The following is an 11,151-nucleotide window of genomic DNA, read 5'->3' on the forward strand; positions in this document are numbered from 1 at the left end:
AACTGTACCGTGCACGTATGTCACTGGCAGTGTTGCGCATCAGTTACCATCTGAGTTTCCATCTTGCGTACGTCACCTGCGTCCAGCCCTGGTTCCACTGTCGATCATGCACATTCGAGTGGCCCATGGATGTCTGCCTATTCAACACAACGGTAGCTGAACTGGATTATGACTTGTGTGTGCGCCACCTGTTGGCCCACGACCAGGAGTGTAACCAAGATACCCATGCATGGGATGCCTTGATATTTGGTGTATGTGCTGGCAGTAGGGCATGGGAGATTGCACAGGTCATCATGTGCAGTGACCACATCAAGGCGCTCCTCTATTGGTCTGTTTTGCGGATTGGTGAAACGGCGTGGACGGAGCACATATGTCCGGACCAGTTAATGGATTGGGTCTCCCTCGTGCTCATTGAAGTCAACAACGACGTCAAGCCCATGAAGCTGCGCTCACATTCATGGACGAGTGACAACGTTCCTGCAGCCACAACGGATTGTAACCCAGAGCACAGGTACTAACACCTTGTTGCATGTTGGAGGAATGGTCACAACAGTGGACATGTCTGCATTCGCCAGGATTGTGCATGTACCTACGCGTGTTGACACACACCTGTGCAAGGTGAGGCAGTCCCATGGGCAGAGCTGCACAGCGTCGTTTGGCAACGTTCCTAAATCTGACATACTGCTGGAGAGAGTGTACACACATGGCAATGTAGTACGACATGTGACCTTGTTGGACACTTTCACCTGCTCACTGTCAGCACTATGCAGATCCCATGGGCTGTGAGTCATGTCCCCTGACACGGGGCAATGAGCAGACGCCAAACATCACATGAATCGTCCAGCAAGGCAAGGTGGGCTGAGACCGTTGCCATCCGTAATAATTGGTGTTCATTTTTCTCTCCCTATTTCTTGCACCTCGACATGTTTCTATGCTGCCTGTAAGTGTCTTACGCATTGGTCTGCATGTTGTGGCACTTTTTTTGCCCGTACTGACACGCACATGCTAATAAATTCTATGCAACTTCACTAGTGTTCAACTGTGATGAGTGTTGATTAGAATGATAAATCGTGTGCCTTCAATGAGCATTGTCCGTACACAGGGAGGGACTGACTGTCGCATTTCACTTGGGGGTGAGCCACCTCTGTGAGCCAGACATTGTGGTTGGGATAGTTGCTGGTAGACCTGTGCTCTTACGTGTCTTCAGCAATGTGAGTATGGTGTCCAACTTCTTGCCATGTGGATCAATGTGATCCCTCAAAACAGGCTTTGTCCACACAGTTGAGTGTGAGTAGGTATGCGAAGAGATGTTCTGTTGTCACATGTGATGGGGGACACTACTTAAGGCCTGCTACCAAATTTGACATTTTTACACACAGCCCTATTTAATACATGGGCATGGGGCTAAGTTGGGGGGTTGCAAGATTGTTGTTCATGAGCAATGAGGCCACAGCTAGTTCACACCTTCACAATCATCTATTTGGCCATGTGGTTCGGGGTCAAACATGCGCATTGATGTTATGTTATGTTAATAAAGTTTATAAAGCGCACTGTGACCGTGAGGTGTCCTGGTGCTGAAACGTTGCCTGCGAGGTCAGAAAAGAAGTTCAAAATTAAGAAAAGAGCCAAGTTTTCAAGCCCCTCCTAAACTCTAGGAGCCCGACTGCTCCTCTAAGCTGCAGGGGGAGGCCATTCCAAGCCTTTGCGGCGCAACAGAAAAAACTCCTGCCCCCCCAACTAGCAGTTTTAGCGCGTGAAACTTTTACCAGCTTTGCCTTAGTTGAACATAAGGCCCTGGGGGGGGGGGGGTGTACCATTGAAAGTGTTGACTCATAAAGGCAGGACCATGCCCCTCAAGGGTTTTAAAAAGATAAATGGCATCAACTGTAAATCTTGATTCCTCAATCGGCAGTAATACAGCAAATCAAAGCTTGAGCAATGAGGGGAAGTGAGTAGTACGGCATAATAACCGGCAGTTGATGCCATTTATCTTATGGGAATCGCTTGTGCCTCTTTTTTAATTGGAATAGAGAGATATTATGTTTATTAAACAAAAGGGGAGTAGTATCATAATGCTATATAAAGCATATGATTAATGCTTTTTGATCCTGAGAGAGTTCAACATATACTCTACATTTCGAGGTCTAATTTGTGCCTTATTACTTTGGATATCTATAACAGAGGAGCCCTGACGAAGTTCCCTCTGGCAAAGATTCGGGAACGAAACGCGTTGGCTGTGTGCCAGTTCTGAGAGATTTATTGAATAAAAGGACTTTTAGTATGGAGTAATTGATTTACGCTGCCTCATTGACTTCGGAACGAGTGCACCTTCCAATCTCTTTTTCGATTTTCGCATTCATCACTGTGTTTGATAAGGGATCTGTCAGTAAGAAGCATTGCTTTAATGGGTGCAGGGAAGCTATTACCTTTCCTACAGGGCTTAGACCTGTTCAGGCGTTCTGTGGAGGAAGGGAGTTTTCCAAAGCATTTAGAACATGAAGCCAGAGCACCCTTAGGGAACGTATCAGGATTTATCCTTGGACAACACATGTTCCTACCGTTAAGATCTAATTGCAGAAGAAAGTCTCTGGAATAGGTGATGGTATCCAATACCTCAAGGCCAGGGGGACGGGCGCGGCGGGCTTGCCTTTGGTGCGACTTTGGCGCGCCGGCGGCGCGGTCGCGTAGGCGTGTGTAATATAGGCTGCAATACGAACAACTAGTCCGCTAACCTCCGATCGGCAACCCGTGTCCTGCTTCCGCTTTTCCCCGCGGAACGAGCGGTACTCGGGCGCCACGGAGTTCAGAGGATACTGGAGCAGGTAAATTAAAAGCAACTGGGAGGCAATATTAAAATAAACTTAAAAATTGTTATTTTAAATATCTTGTGCAAAATGAGCAAATGAGAGAAAAGCTGCCCTACCTGTCAGGCATTGAACACAGCTCTGACCAGGAGGCAACACTGCGCGGTCATGTCAGCACGTGTAAATTAAAAGCAAGGTACTCGGGCGCCACGGAGTTCAGAGGATACTGGAGCAGGTAAATTAAAAGCAAGTGGGAGGCAATATTAAAATAAACTTAAAAGTTGTTATTTTAAATATCTTGTGCAAAATGAGCAAATGAGAGAAAAGCTGCCCTACCGGTCAGGCATTGATCACAGCTCTGACCAGGAGGCAACGCTGCGCGGTCGCGTCAGCGCGTTTAATATAGGCTGCAATACGAACAACTAGTCCGCTAACCTCCGACCGGCAACCCGTGTCCTGCTTCCGCTTTTCCCCGCGGAACGAGCGGTACACGGGCGCCACGGAGTTCAGAGGTTACTGGAGCAGGTAAATTAAAAGCAAGTGGGAGGCAATATTAAAATAAACTTAAAAGTTGTTTTTTAAAATATCTTGTGCAAAATGAGCAAATGAGAGAAAAGCTGCCCTACCTGTCAGGCATTGAACACAGCGCTGACCAGGAGGCAACTATGGATGGTATTTACCAGGGTGTACCTTTTTGTGCGATCCATGTCCCTACATTCATCCATACTTTTATACTTGATTGATCATAGACATGACACATCTGTGTGATTTGGAATGTTTTATTCACATTCTGTGGAGTGTCGGAGCTGGAGCAGTACATGGTCATGCCAACCTCACATTACATGGTTGCCCCATGGAGGGCCAGCCAGAGTCCATGGGGGAATGAAAAGTTAATTGGAAGAGGAAGAGTTCAGTCCGCAGCCTCATTGCTGTGTCATTGGTAACCAGAGCAGATGTGGCAGTCCATGTCGTGGACCAGGTGAATGTCGCAGAGTGTCTTGGGGGCAGTGGAAGGTGTTGTTCCAGGGAATGAAGCAGAGGGCTGAACCATGCAGGGACAGGCCATATGGTGAGGTTGGATGCTACTACCTCCTTTCTCACACAGTGATTACCATTCACATCTTACTCCTCTGATATTTCTTCTGTGTCTGGTGTGTCAGGTGTGTATGGTGGTGTTATGGCTGCATCACTGTGTGCCACTGACACATCAGGGGGCGAAGGTGGTAGGTCTGCATCACTGTGTGCCAATGACACATCAGGGGGCGAAGATGTGTGTGTCGAAGTTCCTGCAGCAGTCATCTGGGACAGGCACTGTGGCAGCGATGGCAAGATGAGGATCTGCAGGGCATGGAAGATCCCAGCTAAATCTCGCTGGTGTTCAGCCGTGGCAGCCATATTACCAGCCTGTATCGGCTCCATGGTCTCCATTGTCCTCCACATCTGTCCCAACTCTGTGCTGTCATCGCTGGAGCCTGTCTGACTATACAGTTCTTGTATCTGAGTAATGGCCCCAGCGATGTCGGCCAAGGATTGTTGGAGAGCATGGAGCGGACAGTGGGTGTCCGTTAGGGACTGTAAGTGGTCCCTGATGGGACTTAGACACCCACGTATAGCTTCTAGTTTGGCTGCCATGAGGTTGAACCCCACCCGCAGCTGATCAGCCATCTTCTCCTGGCACCCTAACACACGGTGTAGGAATGCCATGTGTTGGTCGTGGGGGTCCTGTGAGCCAGCAGTGATGGTGTGTGCTTCCTGCTGTGTGGTCTGTGCAGGGGGTGGGGTCACCTCGATGCAGCTGGGATGACCTGATCCTGGAGGTGGGGTGCAGAGGTTGTCTACTGTCCGTTGGAGGGTGTCGGAGCAGATGGCCAGGGGGTCCTCTTCATCATCACTGAAGAGATGTCTGGTCTGCTCTGCAGGAGGTGTTGATTGTTCCTCTGCAATGTAAAGGGGAGGTGCAGGTAGACAGTGTGTTCCATATATGTTGACGCATTTTACATAATTCCAGACAGACAGCATGACAATGTATATTGTGACTGTTATGGAGGAGCTGGCTATTTGATGGTAGACAGTGGACATTTTGACATGAGGGATGTGAGGTTGTACTCATACATTATCATATCACAGGTTCCTGCAATGCCAGATGTGATTGGCCAGTTTCTACGTACAAGTGGCTCGAGCTGTGTCCTCTGTCCTGTAGTAAAAGTGTTGCACTTTGTACCACATTGTCATCAATGTTGATGTGCTGTGATTGCTATGCGTGTGTGCTGCATTGTGGGAGAGTCACCCCTGCAGCTCTGATTTAGCGGCCCCTTATGCCTTTGAGGCGGTGTGCCTTTGACTTGTGTGCTTTTACGGTGATGAGATGTTGGCGACTTGGATCATTTCTGCTCTTGGATGGTTTTTGTACTCATGTGCATTGTTTGTCTGCAGATGTGTTGTTGACGTCAGGGGTTGTATGTGCACGTGGATGTGTCAGAGTGTGACCTGTTCCTTTGAGGATGTGATCTACACTGGGCCACCTCAGTGCCGTGTCGTGCACCATGTCATGTATTTTGACTGCAGCCATGCTGTCAGTCATGCAGTGTCACTTGCATTGTCAGCTGCTTTGCTGGATTCAGTACATGTGCATGGGTAGGTTGTGGGATTGGTGATAGAGAGGGGGGCCCCTTTGTGCACATAGTGAACGGGGGCCTACTTGGTGTTTCTATGTGTGCTGCAGTGTGCCAAGGGTATCAGGGACATGTTCCACAATCATTGTGGGTGTGCAGTGTGCTACACATGATTGTACATGTGTGTTATTGTGCCCATCTCCCTCCGTCCCCCCAGTCACTGGTCGTTACTCACCCTGTTGCTGTTGGGTCAGGTCATATCGAGCTGTGTCTGGGCTCCCAACTCCTTGCACTGTCTCCACACTGATGACTGTGGCCACCATTTCCTCCAGCTCATACAGCTCCTCCTGTGGCACAGGACTCTCACCGCCAGTCGCTTTTGCTGCCTTCCTGTTGCCAGCGAGTTTCTGTTTGGTTTGGCTGCACATCATGCCAGCGCCTCTTGACCTCCTCCATTGACCTCATCAACACTCAGACTGCATTCACGTTGTTCACGATGGACTGCTATATTTCCGTTTGTGTTGCCAATGATGCAGTGGAGGTGACGAACAGTTGTTGGTAGTGTTCTATCCCCTCCGTAACGATAATCAGGTCTTCCTGCTTACTGAACCCTGTCTTCCTCTTCTCCTTGCCCATCCCCGAACACGGGGTTCCTGGCTGGTCCTCCGTGGGGCTTGTGGGGTTCGGGTTGTCCTCTGCACTCGGTCCGGGTGCATCCATGGTGCTACGCAGTTTGATTTGGTTTTAGTCTGTTGTTTTGGTTGCTTTTGTAGTGAATTTTCCCGCATGCCGCGTGGGAATTGCAGGCCTGTCGCTGGTTGTCTCTGATTTTTGTGTCGTGATTTGGGGCAACGCAACTTTTTGGCGTTCGTGTTTCGCATTTTTTCTGCGTCACGTTAATTTTAACGCGGTCATTTGGCACATTATCGTGATACTATTGCATGGTGCCGTCGGGTTGAGAATACAATGTTAACACGGTGTTGTTTTGTCGCGATAGACTGCGATGTGCAAAGTTGCATTAAGCTAATTTTGGGATAATTATCACATGTTCTTGAGAATATCCCCCGTAGTATAATGTCTCATGCAATACATCATGACACATCCTCTCCTGACACAAGCAAATAATAAACAATCATTTTAAACTGAGTTAACACATTATAACAATAAATACTACTTCTTAAAAAACTTATAAACACACAAATAAAGGTTTCATAGAAAAGATACATTAGAAAGATTCTTAACTTGCAGAAGAAATTGTTTTCTTGCAAAATGTGTTAAGGAGTCAATGTCATGTGGAGGTGTCAATCACACACAAAATCCTTTACATTTGAAGGTGTGTTCTCTATTCTTCTAATCTTTCCGTAGTCATACCGTGATCAAGACCAAGTGATGCCATAACTCTTCACTATTTCTACTTTCTACCATTATTAACATTGGTACTATCTCCCTCAAACCACCGAGTGTTGTTCCTTTTGGCACTTTGGTTTTTGGCGTCATTACCAGGCACATTCATATTCCCTTTGAAAAGTGAAATGCGTTTACGTGCCATAACTCACTATCGCTGAGAAATACTAAGATATAAAATATTTCTTCACCTTTAAAGGTTGGAGAATTTACAATCACCTTTCCTTGGGATTCCAGCTCATTTTACTTTGACAAAATAACCTACTCTAATACATCCAGGTTTGCAATAATGCTTACAGTCATTACAGTCATATGTCTTATAAACGTCTTGAACAACTTCTCTTTTACCATTCTGGTCAACCAATAACATTCTTCTGGATTTGGACATTCAACTTAGAATTTTTCTGTAAAAATGGTGTTCTTCCTCTCTTGAGTACAAATGGACTATGGTTTGTGCATACACAACTGATTATTTTGTGTGCCCAAAATGTGGACAATACTTATTTTCTTCAGCTTAATGTTCAGTTACTCGCTAACTGTACTGTTCTTTTTCACAGCTCATTGCCAAGTTGGGTGGTAAACCAATGTGGTTTTCTGTAAAATCTCATTTCTTTTTAAGAATGCTTTGAAAACATCAGGTGAAATTTTAGAGTAATTATCACTTATTTTGATCATCAGTAAACAGACCTCTAGGAGTACCGTGTCTAGGAATTTTACTACTGCGTTTGAGCCATCTTTAAGTACAATTTCAATTTCGGGTCACTTTGAGAAGTGATCTATGATAACAATACAATATCGTTTTTCACTCTCTTTTATAACTGGCCCATGATGTCTACAGCTATTCTTTCCCATGGCATATTTGGGCTGCTAATTAAACATACAAATGAATTTATCATGATTTGAGTTTTACTGAACTTGTTACAGCTTATGCACTCTTTCACCTTCCTTTCTACAGGCACATCCAGACCAGGTCACTGACTAGACCCCAGTTCAGAGCTCCGGCTGGCTCAGGAAACCTCTGATTCTGAGCTCTATTACCTGGTCTACTGTGACGAAATGTGCCCAGGATGGGGTTCCGCAGGCTGGGAAGACTGCCCTAGCCTGCCCATGGTAAGAAGCTTTGATGAGGTCCTTGGGTCAGAGCACTGGCAGGCCGAGGAGTGGAATCCCCCATCCCTGGGCTCTATTTTCCAGCCGTCCATGTCCTAAAGTGCCCAAAAGGTAGTGCCGTTGGTCTGGGAAGGCTGCCGCTGCCTGATTGTGATCAGAAGCTCCGATCAGACTGCAGGTCAGAGCTCCAGAGACCAGGGGCTGGAAGCAACCAGCCCTGGGCTCCATTCCATGGCCCACCGTGCTGTAAAGAGTCCGGGATGGGGTCCTGCAGGTCCAGGAAGGTTTCACTTGCTTGACCTGATTAAGAAAGCTCTGACCGGGCCCCTGGTCAGAGCTCTTGCCAGCCCTGGGTTGGAATACACCAGCACTGGGCTTCCCTTATTTGACCCACCATTTAACTTACAGCCCTAGACAGGCCCCCGCAGGCCCGTGCAAGGTTACGCTGCTTGGCGGAGAGAAAAAGCTCTAGTTGGGCTCTGAGTGAGAGCTCTGGGAGTCCTCCCAATAGCCCAATGCCTGATGCCCAGTTTGGGCCTCAAGAACCTGGCCTGTACAGCCCCCGGCCCTTCCAAGGGCAAGCAGAAACTGACTCATAAGACATGGTGCAACCAGATGGCCGTCCTTCAAGTCCGGCCATCTGGCTGTTCTCCGTCCTGCCATCTAGTCGTGTATGCCATAGAAATTAATGGCACTCCCAGATGGATGGGCTGCCCTGGAAGTATCAATGAGGGCTCATTTGACTCTACGAGTAAAACCAGGTCTCCGAACAAATGTTCTCAAATGTTCCCCTCTGACCCTGTTTGTGTGCGGATTACAAGAAAGTTGGTTAGCCTTCCTCCGGATTAGTAGCAATTAGGTGCTAGGAACTCCATGATCATCCAGTTGTTCTCCCCTGGTGCAGCAAGGGCCCGGGCTGGCCTGCCCCAGGCTCCCAAGGTTACAGTTCATGGCTACCTCCTGGTCCTGTCTGATGGGCTTTTTCTTCTGAGCCTGCCTTCCTGGAGGGCAGGCAGAGATGCAAAGCTGACATCCTCGTGCAGAGCAGCCTGCTCAGGGATGGTTCAGCCACCACTGTACTGTGATTGAGTGGGAACACATGTCCATTTATGGTAGTCAGCTTGGCCAGCCTTGGCTGTTGTTTCAATCAAAGAGCTTCCACCACTCCTGGACTGATTATTCGATCTGTTACTTGGATAACTGCAGTAATTCTAGAACTCCCACATGTCCTCTAGCCCTGACCTCTCAGGATGCTTGCATTTCTCAGATAAAGATCAATCTCAACCTGTCACTATGGTGATTGCAGATATCCTCAGTTCAATCATACGTCCCTGTGACGACAACAATATGTACGGATGTTTGCCCAGTCAACTTTCGAGGATACCTTCTGGGACTACCATGGTGACCATAGGCGATCTGAGTTTGATTCCGGAGAGGAAGCCTAAGAAACGGCTACCACATCCAAAGGAGGTTCAATCATGCAAATTACCCACTCCTGACTTGAGGCAGTAGTGATGAAAAAGTACAAAACAGGACTTGTTCGAACCCCTGTAACAGGAATGAGTACATTTTAAATACGATAGCATGGATCCCTTGGAGGGCAAGTCTGGTGCTAGCAACCTTGGCAATTCCAGCTCCAATGGCATATATTAAAGATGCTGCAGTTAAGAAGCTATTTGTTGGCTCTTGGGATCGAGCTGGCAGTCTATCACAAGGTGTGCTACTGCCTGTTCCAGGCCCTGCCTCTCTGCACCCCCTTAATGTTTTTTGACTGAGTGACCTGAGGGGCTGAAGAATTTAATTTGAAAAAATTAGAGTGTTAGAGCAGGCTAGTCACCTCATTACATCAATTAGAAATGATGGAATAGGGCTCTAGTACTATTTATTTTATTTTTTTAACTGGGGCCATGATTAAGAGGGGTGCGGGGCATTCGTATTGTGTTGCTAGAGTTGAAATTCTTGGTCCGGTGCATGATGAACCAAAGCGAAAGCATTTGCAAATAATTTTTTCATAAATCAAGAATGGAAGTCAGAGGTTCGAAGTCTATCAGATATCATCATAGTTCCAAAATTAAATGATGCCAACTAGCGATCCAGTAGCATTTTTCCCATGACCCACAGAGCAGCTTCTGGGAAACCAAAGTCTTTGGGTTCTGAGGCGAGTGTGGTTGCAAAGCTGAAACTTAAAGGATTTGAATGAAGGGCAATACCAGGAGGGGAGTCTGCGGCTTAATATGACTCTAGACGGGAAACCTCACTCAGCCCAGACAAGGAAAGGATTGACAGACTGATAGCTCATTCTCGAAGCTCGTGTCGATTAAGTTTAAGTCCTTGCCCTTTGCACATACCGCCTGTTACTACTAATGAGTAGATGTTTTAGGGAGGACCTTGGTTTGGTTCCTCTGGGGTCAGCAATGGCCCTTGTGGAGCACCCAGAAGAAGTTTAAACTTGACTATCTAAAGAAAGTAAAAGTCATACCAAGGTTTCTATAGGTGAACCTGTGCATGTCAGGCTGTGAATCATCGCACCTTCCTTACGTTCTATTTTGGGAGATAGACACTGCTTAGAACTACAAGTTCCAGGAGGCTTTTAGAGGGAGGGGCTACGTGATATTTAAGCTGACACTGCACGTCAAGCAGCGTGCGTAATTCTTGCTGATGGAGACTGTGAGACTGTGCGGCTGCATGGTGTCAGATTCTCCGTTTGGAACGCTGAGTGTTTGAAGAGAACTTTTTCCACTGGACAGAGGAGTCGTGTTGTGCTCCCAGTGGATTTGTAGAGAGCAGACGGCTGTCTGCTAGTTCTCGCAGGGAGAGCTGTTTCTGTTTGAGTGCCGGCCCGCGGCTGGTGGTCTGATCGGAGTCAGCGGTTTCTTGGCGGCTGCTGAAGAGTGGAGCGCTCTCGCTTTGAGAGTCTTTTTTGGTTTCCGTAGCCATTCTGAATACGGCAAAGAGGGAGGATCCAGTGACTGCGCGTGTCCAGGTGCAGCTCAGGCTCCAGCGGCATCATTGGAAGGATCGGCTTTGGGAACAGGCACATCCGCGTGAAGCGGCCGTCAAGGTACTTTCTTCTGTTTGCTGCCGCATGTTGTCGACTTCTCTGTGTCCTGGCATACCGTGTTGAAACGAAGGACACCTGTGTGTTCTATTTTCTAACCAAGGAGATTATTGGTTTTTTCGCTGACAGTAGATGGAGAGTCAAGAATCTACTCTCTGTGGCT

General features: G+C 47.5%; 1 pseudogene; it reads left to right on the forward strand.

Moving 5' to 3' along the window:
* Positions 1-9,007: 9,007 nt before the first annotated feature.
* Positions 9,008-10,444, forward strand: LOC146855084 (18S ribosomal RNA; annotated as a pseudogene).
* Positions 10,445-11,151: the final 707 nt, after the last annotated feature.

Source organism: Triturus cristatus, chromosome 4_1 (genome assembly GCF_964204655.1).
Source record: "Triturus cristatus chromosome 4_1, aTriCri1.1, whole genome shotgun sequence".
In the NCBI taxonomy this organism is placed as follows: Eukaryota; Metazoa; Chordata; class Amphibia; order Caudata; family Salamandridae; genus Triturus; species Triturus cristatus.